The sequence below is a fragment of the Lissotriton vulgaris genome, chromosome 1_1, assembly GCF_964263255.1.
Source record: "Lissotriton vulgaris chromosome 1_1, aLisVul1.2, whole genome shotgun sequence".
Taxonomy (NCBI): Eukaryota; Metazoa; Chordata; class Amphibia; order Caudata; family Salamandridae; genus Lissotriton; species Lissotriton vulgaris.
Window position 1 is genome coordinate 1,340,259,917 of NC_141685.1, and position 19,405 is coordinate 1,340,279,321.

The following is a 19,405-nucleotide window of genomic DNA, read 5'->3' on the forward strand; positions in this document are numbered from 1 at the left end:
CTATGCAGACTATCTGCAAATCATTTTTCCGCTTAACACCCCCAATGCAGCCCTCGATTGTCAAGCAGTGATGCTACACATCCAACATTGGATGAACTCCCACCAGCTTAAATTGAACCCGGGGAAGACCGAGTTAAACCTTCCAGGAAACAGTCTCACTCACTGGGGCCCACAGTTCTGGCCAACTGAGCTCGGCTCCCCGCCCATCCCGGCTAAATCAGCAAAGAGCCTCGGGGTCATAATTGACTCGGAGCTCTCTCTTAAGCCTCAGGTTGGTGCGGTTGTGTCCTCATGTATGTTCCAGCTTAGAAAAATCAGGAAAGTTTCCCATCTCCTGACACCAGAGGCCCTGATACAAGTCCTGATTGCCCTAGTGCTCTCCCGCCTGGATTTTTCAAACTCCCTGTACTACGGCCTACCTAAATTCCTCCTTAATAAGCTCCAGATTGTACTGAACCAAGCGGCAAGGCTGGCCTATAAAACCCCGAAGTGGCAATCTGCGAGACCACTACTTCACAGACTCCACTGGTTGCCGGTGGAGCAGAGGACTGCATTTAAGATCGGCTGCCTGACCTTCAAAGCTGTGTTCGGGACCTCCCTTGCCTTTCTCAAATCACTGGTCATTCCTTATCGTCCGGTACGCAATCTTCGTTCCTCCCATCGCCTTTTGCTAGCTGTCCCTGTTACCAAACTAAAAAAAAACAGCGGTCGTAGATTTGCCTACCTTGCCCCCGCCTTCTGGAACCAGTTACCTCTCCCTCTTAAATCTGCCAATTCCCTTCTGGCTTTCAGAAAACTCCTGAAAATTCACCTCTTCACACAGACTGGCTAGACCCCCGTCTCTCCATTTCATTCTCACTCAGCCAGCGCCAGGAAACCTTTCGGTGTCAGCGTGCTATACAAGAATCCCCTAAGATAAGATAAGATGGGCATGTATGTGCTTCATATGCCACCCTCACAAATGCACAATTGTGCATATTTACAAGAAATCGCAAATTACCACCAACTACAAGTTGGTGGTAATTTGTGATTTCTAAACCTGAAATCGCAAGTCTAAAAAGCTTCATACATAGCATTTAAGGAATCGCAATATTGCGATTTCTTAAATGCTTAAGCAAAATAAGGAATCGCAATTTTTTGCTTACTACACAGCAGCGCTATCCCATGGAACGAATGAACACACATGCACGCACACACACACACATCACTCAGAGGGGTCGCACTGCATCAATATTATAGTCTCAGATCTCATGCAGAGCAGCTATCCCAATGGTTGCATCCATTTTACAACCTCATGCTCCGGATCTGTAAAGCAGGCTGCACATATATTACAACATTAGGCCCAGGGTGTGCATGTGTTACAATAACAGCCTCCCAGATCACAGCTATTTCTTAAGTTACCCAGATCTAAGAGGCTGAAGTCTCAGGCCTCTCAGTCGTACCTTAGATCGGCAGAGACGTGAAGAAGTCAAGCAAATGACGGTAATATCTACTTGTAGATATGGCTGTGCCCTTGCCAGACTAAGGAAAGAGACATGCGTGTTTTAATATAAATAACAGCAGCATCACCATTACGGGCAATGTGACTTCACAGCAGCAAGTGGCAGACAGATATCCCCCCAAGAGGTGCCACATCACTGCACCCGCCACTGACAGCACACCAACGAGCACTGTCATCTCACAATTATCACACCAAGAGGGGCGACATTCCCATTACTGGGCACTGTGACACCCTAGCAACTAGCAATGGGGGGTTAGTACTGTCAAGGCAACCAGCACTATGACATCATAACGAGGGGTAATGTGCCATCACAACGACCAGCACTGTGGCAATACAACAAGGATCATTGTGACATAAATGCTGCAATGACTCTTGCATCAAAGGAGTGAACACCATCACATCACAGCAAGGAGCACTGTCACCACAGCAACGCGCACAGTTACTTCATAGCAAAGGGCACTAAGCAACAGAGACAGATGCACTAAAACATCATATACAGCCCTACTGTGTAATCACTGCAAGAGGTGCTGTGACCTCACAGCAACCATCACCGTGACTTCACAGAGAGAACTTTTGACATCACGGTAAATGGGTACTGTGAAATAACATCAAGGGGCTTTGTGACATCACCTCAAAGGGCCCTGTGACATCACACCAAGGGAGACGGTGTCATCCGAGTAACACATACTATGACATCACAGGAGAAGGTGTGATATTGCCGCATTTGGCATTGTGTGCTAACATCAAGGAGCACTGTGACATCACAGATGGGCTTTCTGACATCATGGCTAAGGGGCACTGTGACATCACCTCAAGGGGAACTATGACATCACATCAAGAGGAACTGTGTAATCAGAGCAAAGAATGCTACGACATCACATGAGGCGGTGTGATATCGCAGCATTTAGCATTGTGCCTTCACATCAAAGTGCCCTGTGACATCACATTAAAGGGAAACCGAGCATAATGCAACGATCACCGGGACATCTTATAAGGGGCCCTGCAACATCACATCACAGGGTGCTGTGCCATCTCAGAAGGGACACTGACCCTACCTTCTTCCTTTGTCCATTTTGCTTGCATCTACCAGCCCTCCTTCCTTCTGTTGTATGTGTTGGGTGCTCTGACCAGCCCTGCCTGCCGCCTTCTTTTGTCCATATTGCTTTCCCTGACAAGCCCTCCATTCCTCCTTCTGATGTTTATGTTGCTTTCCCCCACTCACACTCCGTCCTTCCTTTGTTTGTGTTGCTTGTTTTCTCCCGTCAGTGATTTGTTCCTCATACATTTCCTGCCAATCTGGCCATATCTTTCCACACAACTTAAAGCACTTTCTATAACATCCTCCTGTGTCCTGTACCTTTTCTCTTCCCTCAAACCCCTATTTCCCTTTGAACTCTCTATTTTTTTAAACAAAAACTCTCCAGTTCTCCTTTCTTGTTTGTTTGTTCTTATTCACCCACCCTCTTATCCTACAACTGCTTTTAATACAACACAAAGCATCCACCAAGGCCATAATATCATGGCGTGCAGAGGACTTTTCGATAAGGCTACAAACAGGGCCGTTTTGTGTAAGGGACATGTTTTATTGACAGACTCTCCCACTATCTCACTGACTGACTCACACACTCGCACTAACTAACTCACTCTTACTGACAGACTTTCCCACTCTCTCACTCACTCACTCTCTATAACAGACTCTCACTGACAGACTAACTCACTCACTCTCACTGACAGACTCTCACTGACTCACGCTCGCTAACAGACTCTCACTGACTGACTCTCCCACTCTCGCACTAACTGACTCTCCCACTCTCTCTCTCTCACTCACTGACTAACTAACTCACTCACTCTCACTGAAAGACTCTCACTGATGGAAGAATGGAAGAAAGTCACAGAGGAGAACTTTCAAGCTGTCTTTCAGAGGCCAGAATTTTTGACATCGGATAATGTCGAAGAAGCCCTGCTCAAATATAATTCAGCTGTCTCTACAGCCATTGACTACATTGCACCTCTGAAAAATGTGCCCAGCCCTCCGAACAGACCACAGGCAGCTTGGTTTTCTAGCCAACTGCGAGCTCAAAAACAATTATGCAGGAAGCTGGAGAGGATGAGGCGCCTCTCCCATAAAGATGATGATGAGACTCAATTCCAGTCCGCCCTATCTAACTATCATAAAAACATAAAAGCATCACGTAAATCATATATTACCTCCCAGCTAGCCAGGGCTGGCAATTCATCCAAAACTCTATACCAAATTCTTCAATCTTTTGTCAACCCCAAAGCCTGTGACAATATAGAGGCTCCCACCCAACCACTGTGTAACGAGACTGCCCTCTATTTCACTCAAAAGATAGAGCTCATCTATGAAAAAATTATAGGAGCAGGAGATATGTCAGGGACCCAAGTGATGATATATCAGCCCAATCCTTCTGATATTCAGACATTAGAGAATTTTCCAACTATTTCATTAATGGAGGTCGAACTATTGATTAATCAAATTAAATCTGGCTCCCCTGCCGATTGTATCCCGGCAAAGATCCTCCCTTCCCTGGCCAAAAACCTGGCTTCCACCATGCAGAATCTTATAAACCTCTCCCTTATAGAAGGGCATGTACCATTAGAGTGGAAAATTGCTCAGGTCAGGCCGATTTGCAAAAATACCAAAACTTCCATGGACGGGAACACTCAAATCTACGCCACATCTTGCTCCTACCGCTTACCAGCAAGCTCTTGGAAAAACACGTAAACTCCTATCTCTCCAAATTTGTCGAACAAACTGGATGTCTAGACCCTTCCCAGTCCGGCTTCAGGCCCAAATACAGCACCGAATCAGCACTACTAGCGGTCACAGACAACATCAGGATGACCCTAGATAATGTCCTTTGTATGATTCTTGTACTTTTGGACCTGTCCGCAGCATTCAACACAGTCTCACACAATATCATGACCAAAAGACTGGAAGAGATTGGATTAAGAAAAACTGCTTTACAATGGATGAAGAGCTTCCTATCTGACCGATCTCAGGTCATTAATCTAGGACCCCATCAATCGGCCCCCACAGAACTGACCAAGGGAGTACCCCAGGGCTCCTGTCTGAGACCTACATTATTTCATATCTACGTGGCTTCCTTGGCCAACCTCCTGAGATCACATGGGTTCATCCCCATATCATATGCCGATGACACCCAATTACTCTTCCCATTCAATAAACTCATCTCAGAAGTTTGGGCTGCCTCTCCCAATGGAATGAGAGCAATCTCACACTGGATGAGGGGTAATTTCCTCCAGTGTTATGTAGGAAAGACAGAAATTATGCTCTTCGGAGAGGCACCCCTCCTGTGGACACCAGACTGGTGACCGACAGATTTAGGCTCCCTTCCGGTGCCCAAAACAGTGGTTAAAAATCTGGGGATCTGGCTAGATCAGGCACTTACAATGAAGGAGCATACAGCTCAAACTGCGGGCTCTTGTTTCCATGTTATGGGCCTACTACGCCGCACTTTCCCTCTACTCCCTGATTCCTCCCGTAAAACCTTTGTCCAGGCACTTATATTGAGTCGCCTTGACTACTGTAACGGCCTGCTTGTCTCTGCCAACGAAGCTTCATTGGCCAGATTACAGGTAATTCAGAACTTGGCAGCGTGATAGGTTCTTAAAGCCCCCCAAGAACCCCCTCCCGCCCTCCCTTGATGAAACTACACTGGCTTCCCATCCGCCAGAGGGTCAAATTCAAAATCTGCTGCATCGTCCATAAGGCATTGTATAACTCAGGCCCTTCCTATCTTTATGGAAATTCAAGCCTTATGTTCCTCCGAGATCTCTTCGCTCAAGCACTAAGCATATGCTGATGGTACCACGGGTTAGAAGAGCAAGACTAGGAGGAAAGGCCCTTTCACATCGTGGCCCCTGTTACTGGGACGAGCTGCCCCTACCTTTGAGACTGTGCACAGACCATTCACAATTCAGGAAGGTGCTCAAAACTACTCTTTTTAGCACCTGTTAGCTTGCTGCGCCCTCACTTCTACCGCATGTCCCGCCTAAGCGCAGAGATACCCTTTCGGGGGTCGATTCTAGCGCTATACAAGCATATAAATAAAAAATAAATAAAATAAAATAGACTTTCACTGACAGACTCTCCCACTCTCTCTCACTCACTGACTGACTGACTCACTCTCACTCAATGACTGACTCACTGTCACTGACAAACTCTCACTAACTCTCACCCTCTCACTAACTGACTCTCCCACTCTCTCTCACTGACTCACTCTCACTGACAGACTCTCCCACTCTCTGACTGACTCTCCCACTCCCTGACTGACTCTCCCACTCACTCTGAACCACTGACTCACTCCCTCACTCTCAACACATGCACATTACAAATGCAATAGGTGTCACATTTGCGAAAGTTTAAGCTATTGGCATTGTAAATACCAATGCTAATAATTTATCCATTTTCAAAACCAACACATAAATAAAAAAGTTGTCATTTACAATGCCAATAGCTCAAACTTTCCTAATGCGAGACCTATTGCATTGCAAATGCTTGTTTAAACACCTTCTTACTGGGGTGAGAAGCAGTAACTAGAGCCCGCTTGCGAGTCACTTCCTGTAGGCGTCAAGCCATCCAATCCAGTGGGAGGGCAAGTACACAGGGTCAGAGGGAAGAGATTTTAAGAAACGATACGCAGATACCTATATCCAGGTGTAATAAGGGTTTCACTTAAGTCACTTCATCACCCACTAGGGCAGAGTTCTTCAAACTCTGGGGTGCGCCCCCCTGGGTAGGCGGGCACGACACCATCCTAGGGGGGGGCGCGCACTCCACTTTAATTTTACATTTGTACCCTGTCGCAAGTCAAAGGAGGAGGGAGGGGAAATCTACTGGGCACGAAGTGCCCATGCTTTTATTATGTTCACCGTCCCAGGAGGGGGTTAATTCATTCAGCTTCAGCTGCAGTGAGGAGGCAGGAAGTCTCCTCTGCTAAATCCAAAAGGTAAACAACAGACAGGCCTGTTCCTTGGCATTCAATATTATAGTAGAGGAGACATCCTGCCTCTCACTGCAGCTGAAGCATTTCACCTCTATGAAGTAACCCCCTCCTGGCAGGGTTAGCGCTTCCCAGAAAGGAGACAAGGTTTCATTTATTGTTTGCAGGTAAACAATTCAGGGTACTGTTTCTGTTGCAAGTGTTAAATCTTGTGTTTAATGGTGACATGTATGCATTGAATTAAACAATAAAAAGATTGTTTTTCATTTTTTAATTGCACTCCCTGTATGAATTGTTTTAAAATAACAATAGCAAATGCAAACAATGAAGGAAAATCTGAGAGTTTTAAGAAAGGAGTGAATCAGAAGGAGTCTACACTTTTAAAGCTGGCTAAAAATGTAACACTAAAAATCGGGAGTAGTTAATTAAAATGGTGCGTAGTTTTATCACTGTACAAAAAGTATTGTTAAAGCTTATACAGAATGCACGTGGAATGTCAAGAAAGAACTGTGGTATATGTTTAATGTTTTATGTGTGTTTTAATGAGCCTATTTTTATATAGTTGCTAAACTACAGAAAACACTGTAAAAAAATTGTATGCAGACTACTCACAAGTGATATTTTGCGGCTTTGCTGTGTTGCCACTGCAGTAAGCAAGCTAAAATCTCTTATTACTTGTTAAGTTTTTGACTAAACACTGAGTAGGTGGGGAAAAAAAACTACACAGGCAGGCGTGCAAAATGCCAGCCAGCAAGCCATGTGTTCTTTTAAACAGACTGCAAATTGCTTGTCTATAAATAAAGAAGCATGTTCCCTTTTATTATCAGCCATAGATTATTCTGGCAGCCCTAGAACACAAGTAAAAGTTATTTCAACTTATATTTGCTGTTCAAAGTATGCATGGACAAGTACTAACAAAACAGCTTTAGGTGATTGCTTATTTTTGGTTCCGCCTGGGACATCAAAATAATGAGCTGGCAACCCTAATCACAAGACTGGGAGTTTGTTGCAGGATCACCACATTATTTATTTCGTACACCCTGATCCTTGGTTACTGGTTACTGTCATATTAGCAATAGTTTAACACATATGAAACCCTACGCTGCCCTCAATAACATTCTGAGTTACTTCAAGTGTCTGGGAATGCACCTTGCATTCAGAAAACTCACTTCTCATTCTCGCCCTTCACTTTCACGCTCACCCTGCACTCACACTGATCCCCATGCATTCACACCATTCACCCACTTACCCTGCACTCAGTAATCACTCTGCACTCACAATGCACTTGCACTGTTCACCCTGTACCTCAGCCTTGCCTTTCAGCTCGTCCTATTTATGTGAGATTGGGTTCTCAGCACTTGTGGTATTAAAGACTAGGGGGCAGATTTACAAGAGCACTCCGCCACCAGTGCGTTACTTTTCGTGATGTTCTGGTGGTGCAGGGGGCTCCTCCATATTTACAAGGACGGGAAAAGCCACGCTACGTGACTTTTCCTCTCCTTGTAAATACGGCCCCTTCACACACAGCACTTTGTGTTGAAAGGTTGTTTCATGGGTATTGCTGTGGGTGTTCCCACGCAACACCCATGGAACAAGACACATCTCCAGATTTACAAGGAATCGTAAATCTGGAAATGCGTCTGAATGCTACGCCACCCCAGAGGTGGCTTAGCGAGGCGCAACGAGGAGAAAAGTTTTCATTTTTCCTTGTTTTTCCCTCTTTCAATGCGTGCTGCATTCTACAGCATGTATTGAAAGAGGGAAATGCCTGTAGTGATTGTTTATGTGCAGGAAGGTGCCCCTTCCTGCACAAAAGCAATCTCCCCACGACGCAGGCATCCTTGCACCATGGTGCAAGGATGCCTACGGCAGCGCATGGCTGCAGTTTGTGTGCCAGCGCAAGGGTAAGCACAGAGATGTGACATATTCTTGTAAATATGTTGCATCCCTGTGCTTCAGAAGTGCTGTAGCGTGGCGCAGCCAAAGGGCTTGCGGTGCCACGCTGCGGCACTTCCTTGTAAATCTGCCCCTGGATGTGGAGCACAACCTGAGGATGGCAGTAGTAAAAATCCATCCACAGATTGACCGTCTGTGACGAAAAACAGGCACACCCGTCACATTTATGTTGGTGGTGTTATCAATCAATGTGTAAAACAACGAATCCTAGTAAAAACACTTTGCGCACATTTTATCTAGGAAAATTGTGGTTTGAGCTATGTAATAATCTGTCATTTCAGCATACCCACTCACAAACCTGCACTTTACTAAACACTCTTATTATGTTGAACATTATATGCTGGATTTGGCCCAGGATATGCGCGCGACGGTCAATTATGTAGTGTACCAGATTCCAGAAATTCCTTTCAGGTGTTGGGGGGGCCCCAACAGCTAAAAAATTTGAGCTGGGGGCTCAACCTACATAAGTTTGAAGACCTCTGCACTAGGGTCACTTTCTTTTCTCTGGATGTGCCAAGCCAAAACTGCCACCGGGAGACACAGAAACAAAAGCAGCGCGTGAGATTCTGCAAATACACATGAACCGAGAATCTATAGTAGATGATCGACACTAAACAAGAGGACACAGATGATAACACCCTGGAATGAAACTCCAACTTCCCACTGCCGCCCACGTGGAGGCAGTGCTTTAAATGGGCCGGTACTGCCCAGTACTGAGTACCGGCACATTTTTATTTATTTTGAAGAGGAGAGTACCGGCACTTCTCAGAAACAAGCAGGTACTCTGGCACAGAGTACCTGCACTTTCAAGCATTGCATGGAGGTGATAACTAGGCCTGGGCTAAGCACTACGCTACGCTCGCGGAGTTTGCGAAGTTTGTGCAACTTCGCACTACGCGAGCTGCACGTAGCACAGTGCGAACACGCGTAGTGCAGCGTAGCGTAGTGCAGCGCTCATTTTTTGCTTGTTCGAGGTCCTGAACATCATGTTCGCGACCGCGAGCAAGCAAAATGACATCCCAGCGAGATTCTCAACGCGGGGAGGTAAGGTTTCTCATTGTGAGTGGTTGCGCATGCTCGCGACCGCTCTCAATGAGAAACTACCAGTTCGCGTTGAGAAAGCTGCAGCTCGAGTAATAATCTACTCGAGCAGCAGAAAACTACAGCTCGCACTGTGCAAGATGCCGTTTTCAATGATTGCACAGTGCCGGATGCTTGTCCGCACTGTGCAATCATTGAAAACACATCTTGCACAGTGAGAACATGCTACTACGCAGCTCGCGTAGTGCTACGTGAAGTTTGCGTAGTGCGAAGTGCACTTCGCGTAGCGCTACTTCGCGAACTACGCCCACCCTTAGTGATAACAGAGGGTGGAAGTGCACTAAAGAAGGCACGTGCTTGTGAAGGGTGCACCAGATGCAGCTGTGGCATGGGGAGGCTGTATTCACAAGTGCGCACCACTCCAGGCAAGGGGCGTTACAATGTTCTACATGTCACTTTATGAAGGATTACCATTCTTATGCATGTTGCATAATGCATGCCACATTATATTATGCCTGCTATGTGATGTATTTTTATAAAACTAAGGAGTTAGGTCCAAACAGGGTGGGGTAGGCTGGACCCTATTCTATATTGGAAAACACAAAAATGCCTACACCCAACTACTTTTCAAACAATTATTTTTTGAGCAATAGGGTAAACACAAAAACTCTTGAGTTTAACCGGGTATTTTTATTTATACCTGTCTACTTTGGGATTTTCAGCAATTTAGCATGGTGAAAAAAATACCTAATATCGCAGCCTGCACCAAAACAGATTTTCTCTGTGATGTTTCTTAAACTAAGCATGATATTGAGTCTCTATATCATGCTTAGTTTAAGAAACATCGCTTCAGGTTTGGATTCACGGTCATATTACATATAATAAAGGTTTAACACAGCCCCTTCATTGATTTCAAACTACGTGTCCCACAATCCTCTGTTTAAATAAAGGATATGTAAATATAGGCGGTCCAAGATGGCCACCAGCATATCAGAACAGAGAAAACCCGTTTTGGTGCCGGCTGCGATATTAGGTATTTTTTTCACCATGCTAAATTGCTGACTTTCAAAGCGGCTACATTGATTTGCATTCACACGTTCGCACGTACTCAAATGAATATTATTACATTCGTAGGAGCCGTGTTATAGAAAGTCCGTCCGTGCAGAGAGAGCGGAGTACTACGCCACAGACCCAATCAGGTACGCCCAGCTCCGCTAGAACGTGTGAACTTAACTACCATGTCATAAGTGCCAAGCCAAGGTTAGATACAAATGTATCGGTTTCTCTCGCTTTAGTTTGTGTCTGCTCACGCCGGCATCAATTGACGATGGAGTGCAGGGAATTTTAATCAGATCCAGTACTACCTGCCACGTCACACGCTGAGAAAGGTACGTGTCACAGCTAGCCGTTTGAAATGCATTAAACAACCAATATGTGAATGGGCGCTAAGGGTCTAATGGTAAATAATTATTTTTGTTAGAACTCGCCCCTCAAAACTTCAACAAAAAGTGAAAGAGCAGCCACCACTCAGAATCAGTTTCTTTGGAACAGAGGTAGGAACAAGCTACATTGTCTCTGTTCCCCATAAGTATCCTCCATTCTTCACCCCCTGTGCATGAAAATCATTGCATTAACTTAGCAAATTTTCTTCCATCATTGGCATAAACGTCCTGATCCATAATAGAGATTGAAAAAACAGAGACTAAAACTAGCTCTACCTGACCCTAATGACATCTCGAGAGGCCAGGACTTCAGACACCAACAGGTAAATATTTGAGACCTTGTGGTGCAATACGAGTCAGAATAGAGGGTTTCAGTCAGATAATAAAAACTTTATTGTTCTTCTGCATTTTTATACAGATAAGTGACAAAGCCCTGATAAAAGTCCGGGAACTGGTTTCCTTGGACTAGAAACCCGTCGGCACATCCGAGGGAGTAATTAATACCATTAAGCGTTTGAACTGGCCTCGGCTGGTTGTCAAGTTATTCTCATTTGCTCCTTCTTTTGACTTTGTCCCCTTTCTTTTTTGGATATAGATCAACTCCATTGAAAATGTCAATTATTATTGTTTGTTTGTATTCTGTTTCCTTTGTGGAATGTATGATAATTGTGTATATGAAATGTAAATATTTGTTTGTAAATAGTTATGTATTGTAATTGAAATGTATTGAATGTACAGTTTTTCCTTTTTTGCGAAATTTAAAAAATATAGTGTATAAATCCCAAAGTAGACAGGTATAAATAAAAATACAGGGTTAAACTCAAGAGTTTTTGTGTTTACCCTATTGCTCAAAAAATATTTGTTTGAAAAGTAGTTGGGTGTAGGCATTTTTGTGTTATGCTATGTGATGTAGGCTCAGTTTTGCACGTTGCATTATAAAATGTGCTGTGCATGTAGCATTATGTTATTCTTATGCAATTTTCATTATTTTGCACGTGTTGTATTGCACGGGCCATGTTACTTAACGTCAAACATTTGCTGTTATTTCACGTATGCTACGTTGCGCAGGTTAAGTTATGGATATGTGATATGCACAATATTTATGTCATGCTTCGTTACATTCATCATGTTTCGTTTTGCTTAATATTTTATGTGATATGATCTTCCTTATGCAGAGTACATTGTCTGAGGCAGGCCATACATGATATGCTGGTTATGTTGTTGTTGTTAAATATCTTTATTCGGCAAATTTGATCACCATAAAAGAATACATATACATAATACATTTCCAATTCTCCGGTAAAAACTATAAAATGATACGGAAGAAATGCACCACAGTCACTAGTTAGCTACAAGCGGTTACAGCATCAGACCGTTGGTACCCTAGAATGCAATTTCAGTAACCGGGAGCGCGTCACCCATGCACTGCCCAAGAATTTTGCCACCCCACATATCATGATGGAGGATGAAGAATCAGTAGAAAGTACACGTAGTGCCTGGCTATGACACCTCAACCCCAGCTCCCTACATACAGGTTTCAGCCAGATTTTCCGGGCCACTTTGTAAGCGGGGCAGGCAAAGAATAGGTGGGCCACAGTCTCCTTTGGTGCTGCGCAGCCAGGGCACGAACGCAAGGGGGCACCAGAGTTAGACCACCTCGACGTGAAGTCATACACCGGGAGCGTCCCATATCTCAGTTTTAGATATAGCGCTCTATCTAGAGGTTTAGTTATCAGGTCGAGGAAAGGTTCCAGTTTTTTCACCCATTTAATTAGCAAAAATTGATCCGTGAGTGAGCCCCCATCCAAACCACTCAGTGCTTCGCTCTGTACCCAGTCCCAATATAGCTTTTTGATCACTTCCTTGGGCGGCGGCGTTTGGGACTCCCAAGCATCCCTTAGTCCTAATTTAAGAACCAGGTCTCTCACATTGTTCAGCCATCCTATTTTTTTCCCAGTGTCCAACAGAAGAAGATCATCCAACCCTTCAGCGTATTTTGCAAGCTCCTCAGTTCTTCTTAAACGGGTCCAGAAGAGCAATGGGCGTAGCCTCACCAAATCCTTTAGGGCTCTTCTGCCCAGATCTAGTCTCAGGGGGATCAGTGGGGTGGAAGCAGGTTATGGTTATTTTATGCATGCCTAGAGGGGGAGGTGTGGCACTCTGTAGGTAAATTGCGGTTTGAAACACTTTTAGTCGTTTAGGTGCTGGCCGGTTTGCTCCCTCTGACCTTAAGGGAGTTCTCAATAATAACGGATAGAAGCTGTCAAACTTGACAGGTTAGCCAGTCGCACTCTTTTGGGGAAATTAATCCCTTCTGTGTCAAATATATTTCAACTGAAATGGGTAATAATGACCATATGCCAAGGTAAACTATAAGTTGCACGTATTTATTCACTTGTGGTTTAATTGTTCGGTCCTTTTTACAAAGTGAAGCTGTTACGTCACAGCTGTATATCATTTCATCATTTATCCAATACACGATTATTTGTCCACAAGATCAATCTTGGACCCAATGCATTTCGTGCTTTTCAGCACTTCATCAGGGGAAATACATTTCTGTGGGGTAAAGCCAAAAGGTGAAGTGTAATCAATGATAGGGAAACAGGCCACAGTTGTATTCAAAACATACAAATTATATAAACAATAATTATCAAAATTATCTACAAGCATGCTGTCTCATTAAAATATGGTAGAAAACATGGTGGAGATTGAATACCTAACCCCGGTGTTTGTTACAAAAAAGTAAATGACAGGATAGTGAACGCACTTAGGACATGGTCCAACCTCATGCAAACATAACTAGAGTACTATGGTGCTGGCGTCATGTAAACCGTTATTAAATCAGTGCGGTAAAATGCAATGAAAACGTGTTTCTCAAGGCTCGTAAGGATATTAGTGGAGTGCTCGAGTGCGGACAGGCAAGTGAACTCTTAACTGATCTAGCGCGGTTAAACCGCCACGGTGGCGTGTATCTCAAAGCTCACATCACCATATGAAATTAGTTTCAGCCATCACGAGTGTTTTATCCCATTTAGAATGTATTCACACATTTGTATACAGTTTTTTGACCGTTCCAAGATGGCCACGACTCGGACCATTCATGTATGTGTACCTACAGTCCTGGTTAAACATGTATACTTATAACCATTAGAATAGATTGTTCACCCCTCTCTTCGTGCACACTTATTTGATACACCAGCTGTTTATTCCTTTTTATTTATCTTCTTCACATCCCGTCTTCTTCCGGGTCACGTGGGTACTTTTTCATAACAAATGTGGCACGCATGCGCGAGTAAACACTATTACGAACACAGAACAGCGATACGCTTTACGCGTCCACCAGACCGGTAAGATACAACGAGCCTTGACTCGTATTGCATGCACACAGGCTTTCTCTGTACCCGCACCTTTCAATCGATGTTCGTGAGCTTTGAGATAGACGCCACCGTTTTCATTGCATTTTACCGTAGATGCTTGTAGATAATTTTGATAATTATTGTTTATATAATTTGTATGTTTTGAATACAACTGTGGCCTGTTTCCCTATCATTGATTACACTTCACCTTTTGGCTTTACCCCACAGAAATGTATTTCCCCTGATGAAGTGCTGAAAAGCACGAAATGCATTGGGTCCAAGATTGATCTTGTGGACAAATAATCGTGTATTGGATAAATGATGAAATGATATACAGCTGTGACGTAACAGCTTCACTTTGTAAAAAGGACCGAACAATTAAACCACAAGTGAATAAATACGTGCAACTTATAGTTTACCTTGGCATATGGTCATTATTACCCATTTCAGTTGAACTATATTTGACACAGAAGGGATTAATTTCCCCAAAAGAGTGCGACTGGCTAACCTGTCAAGTTTGACAGCTTCTATCCGTTATTTTATGCATGCTACATTATGATGGTTACAGCATGTTTGCAAGGAGTGTTATGCTCAGTTCGCATTTAATTTTACACCCGTTTGATTGTGCATATTATAGTATTCTAACATGTTATTTTATGTGATTGTTGTTTATAAATGTTATGTTATGTTTCTGCACGTTGTGTAATGCGTGTAACATAATGTGTGTTATGGAGTTTGTCTTTTGCGTGTCACATGATCTGATTTTATACATGTTTTTTGCTTGGGGATAGACAGTGGGATGTTACGGATGTGGCTTGCGCTGACCCCCCTATGCACCCCCCCCCCCCCCCCCTCCCCGGGCAGCCGAGCTCTCTTGTGAGTGGGCGCTCTCGGATGTTTGCGTATCTTCCCCGTGTTTTGAAGCAATCACATCTGAATGTAACATATTTGCCTTCGTCCTGCATTTGGTTGCGATGGCTGAAGCCACGGCATATTTCCAGAATCTTACCAGGCGCTAGATTTCCCTACAGTTGTTTTAAATGGAAATCCTTTTGCATAGGGGGATCTGGCTGGCAGCAACAGTAGGGCTTCGGGTCCGGTCCGCCGAGCTCCTTTCTCTGAGTGGGAAGGAATAAGGCTCTGCTTGAAGGCACTGGAGGTGCACCTCTCCTCAGGCCACGCCCACGGCCGCACAGGTGCGCGCTCTAGAGCACAGGGACGGCAGCCGCAGGAGCACTGCCAGACCCGCCCCGAGGGAAGCTGCGGGGGTCCACTGTGCCGACTAGCGCCAAGCCCCCGGCCTTTAGCCGCTTTACCACACAGAGCGCACACAGGAGCTTCCGCATAGAGCACTATCGAGACTTTTTCAAGGTGAGCACAAAACGGGTTAACGATCCCGCTCCCAGCATGCGCCCCGAACGCCCCAAAATATATTACAACAGTAAAAATGATCATAATATAACTTGCTTTTTTGAGAGCACGCAGATGTTGCTGTTTCCTTAGCACTGTTGTCGATTTCAGAGAATGGCTGATTTTACCTCTCAAAAAGGAGATTTGTATTTATGCAAAGGTTTATATATATACATATAAATATATATACTTATGTGTATATATATATATATTTATTTATATATATATATATATATATATATATATACACACATAAATATATATATATATATATATATATATATATATATATATATATATATATATATATATATATATATATATATATATATATATATATATATATATATATATATATATATGTCCCAGCATTTAGCAGCGTCTCCGTCATTGTAGATGTGGGAAACGGGGCACGGGGAAATGAAGTCATTAACACAGGATCCCACGCGTTTGTAAAGGGGGAATGTCGATACTGGATGGAGTGCCCGGACCCAAAGCTACAGCGTGCTCTCCGTACCACGCACCCCTACATGGGAGCCGCGGAGAGGAAGACTGCACTGGACCCCGCGTCCCAAAGATGAGAAGGAAACAAGAGCCACTTGTTTCTGACCCCTCCCCCCACCCACTGAGCTGAAATGAATCACCTTCCAACTAAGTATTACGTTCGCGCTGCCACTCAAACTGCTTTCATAGTCATACTGCAGATTATTAATTAACCTAATTTCTAGGCAGCTCCCTGCTCGGAGCGCCAGATTCACACCGTGTGTTAACGGTAACTAGGATCACACAATGCAGACAGCCTGGCGGGTGTCGCCGCAGCCTCAGCCTCTGTGTACATGTGCGGGGGTGGAAGGGAGGTGGGGCTCCGGGGTGCTAGAATGATTTCGCATGTCAATGAGGTGTGAGTCGCCTGGAAGCCGCTACCCGCACATACACGACGGACTTCAGGTGGCCAGCCAGGTCCCCGACTCTTCTGTGGAAAGTAAGTTTTCCTTTTTAGTGTGCCCAGGACGCACGTGCGGAGTCTAAATATTCACCCTAAACTAGCGCTTTAAATGAGCCGGAACTTACCGGTACTGAGTAACAATGCCACCACCTCTATCAGGATCGTCAAAGCTGACCTTAAATCTCTTCTCTTTCCAAAGACACTTTCAGAACTAAGACCTTCATTCTCAAACCCTCTAGGAAGTCCGTTCATCGTTGTAAATGTGTAATATTTTCGTGTACATTCCTCTCCCTTGCTTGCTTGTGTTTGATAGTGTTTTATGGCCTTCTATGGTTGTACCCAGGCCTTACCTCTCCGGTTTAGTTTTGTAACATTCTAGTTTGTAACATTTTTCTCATGTAACTTAACTGGTTCTATTGTACAGCGCTCTGACACCTTCGGGTAAAGTCTGCGCTATATAAAAATGCATTAAATAAATCTATAAAACAGGCAGGACTCAGTGTTGAGCACCGGGACTTCTGGTTGTGTGAAGGGAGTACCAGTACTCCTACTGGCATGCTGTGATGCTAGGGGCAGGCTCTGGGGTGTGGGCGCGCGACAGTTAGTGGCCCCTGTATTCCAGAGGCAGGTTGCTCCTGAAGCCTTACATTCTATCTGACAGCTACAGGAGTGAAGAGATGTGCCTTAACAGCCAGAGCTCCCGACACTGGAAGGGTCACGCTCAGTTAGAGTGTACGGGTGCAGCGCCATTGTCTGTCACAGCGCCTAACGCCCTTCGGCCAAGTTCAAGGCACAATTGGAACTTGTTTTTTACAGTTAGCACGGGCTTGGCACGAGGGCATTAAAGCGCTTTACAATTGGAACTCGTTTTTTGCAGTTAGCACGGGCTGGGCAGGAGGGCATTAAAGCGCTTTACATATGTAGCCCAAGTTCTACATGACAGCATCCTTTTTAATTTTTATGGCACAGGGAGGTGAAAATTGAAATCCCAGCAACGGCAGAACATCCCGTGGTTCTCAGCAAATCACAAAAATCTACCCATGCCATAAAAACTAAAGTAAAACGTCTGCTTCTCATGTAAAACGTTTTACCTGCCTGGGCCAAGTTCCCGCTATATAAACCATGTAAAACAACATACTAATTACGCCCTGCACCTAACAGCCGAACTTGGCCAAAGGGCTCGAGCCTCGAGGGCCCTTTACACTTGAAGGAGAAAAGGCTGATGTTGTGCATGCCCGCATCGAGGACACACCCCCATCAATTGTGCACGAATCTCGCTTCTCCTTTTCCATCCTAAGCACTGTTCTAACACAGGGTGCATCGGAGGAAAGCGCACGGCCAACTCCCTGCATAAAACCAAGACTAGCGATCCGAATATCCACCCTGCTTCTTGGAAGCCGGAGTGGAGCGCCGCGACGAGCCTTGTCTCAGTGAGGTAGGAGGCAGCGCTTGCGTCCAAGGGAGGGCGAGGGGCTCATTGTAAGACACAGGCAGCCGCGGTGTCTGCTCAGCGTGTGGAACTGCCAAGCGCTGGCAGGCGTCATTCTACGCATGTGGCGTGAGGTGTTGCTGTCGGGCTGTGATATGCCCTTCCCTAAAATTGCTTGCTTTTCCCACATTTCTGTGTTTATTTGTGTGCGCAGGATTTCACTCTTGCATAGTGCGTAGTATGAACCGAGTCGTCTGAGTGGCAGTTCAGGTTGTGTGTGTGGAGGGGGGTGTTTCTAGTGCGCCACAACTGAGTACTCTGGAGTTCAAGCCACGGGCAGTGCGAGTTTCTCACCGTCTGTCAGTGGGCCATAAAGGTGTTCAGAATACATGACCATGCAATCCTTGGCCTCTCTGTGAATCGTACAGAGCAGTGGTAATTGGGTCAATTGTAATATGCGATTCTGTTTTAAGGAGATACACAATATACAACAAACTAACAGGATGAAAGTAAAACAAAATGCAGACCTCACAGGAGAATGGGTTTATTCTGTGTGTAGGGGCCCGATGAAGGAGAGAGTGAAAAGAGTGTGCTGAAGCAGAAATAAATGAGGCCAAGATATACAGACTGGGGTCTCAGAAAGAGGTGTGGAGTAAAAGGGCACACGGGTCTAACACAGGTTGCAAAGGAAAGTAAAGGAAAGGGAGAGAAAGTGAGTGAGTGTGATGGAAAGGGAGAGAGAGCGAATGAGTGAGCCACCCTGAACGTGACTACTGCTTCCACAGGCATTATAATGGTTATTTCGCAGTGTCACATTTTCAAAACGGAAACTTTTCAATTCTAATTAGTCACAACAATATCGTCGTTACTCCTTGTCCTGAAACTGCTGTCAAGCATTGGCAAAGCCAACAGGTGTATGTCCATTACTGTGTGGTGCATCTGGATGTAATAACTGGACGATCAGAGAGAGGCATCAAAATACTGGTTGGCCTGTAGCTGTGGGAAGGAAGCACATGGTTTTAGTCTACATAGTCCATGACATTGTTTAATATACACGTCACAACTCTTTGAAGGGATTTTTAGGCCGTGTCCCTTTTAGAGAACTCCAACTTTTCTCATCCCTTTCAAAGCCCTGGTGAAGGGTGTTCCATTGTGTACACCTTTTCTGCAAGTTTTCGTGCATGGCTTGTATGCAGGTTATGAAGTTATGTGTGGCTTATTATAGTCGTTACATAAAGCGCTTTAGGTAATGTAGGTTATGTAGTGCCTGGTATGGCATGCATTTTATTATGTTAAATTATGTACTTTGGTCACGCATGCTAGCTCAGGAAGATTA

General features: G+C 44.7%; 1 protein-coding gene across 2 annotated transcripts in view; it reads left to right on the forward strand.

Annotated features, from left to right (window-relative positions):
* B4GALNT1 (beta-1,4-N-acetyl-galactosaminyltransferase 1) overlaps nt 1–19,405 on the forward strand; it is a 613,238-nt gene that overhangs the window by 124,082 nt on the left and 469,751 nt on the right. The window contains exon 1 of one of the 2 annotated variants that reach the window (XM_086966503.1): nt 17,518–18,075. The exons of the other annotated variant lie outside the window; for it this stretch is intronic. The gene's annotated coding sequence lies outside the window, so the exon portion shown is untranslated. Of the gene's footprint in view, nt 1–17,517; nt 18,076–19,405 lie in introns of those variants that run through there. 2 annotated transcript variants of the gene reach the window in all.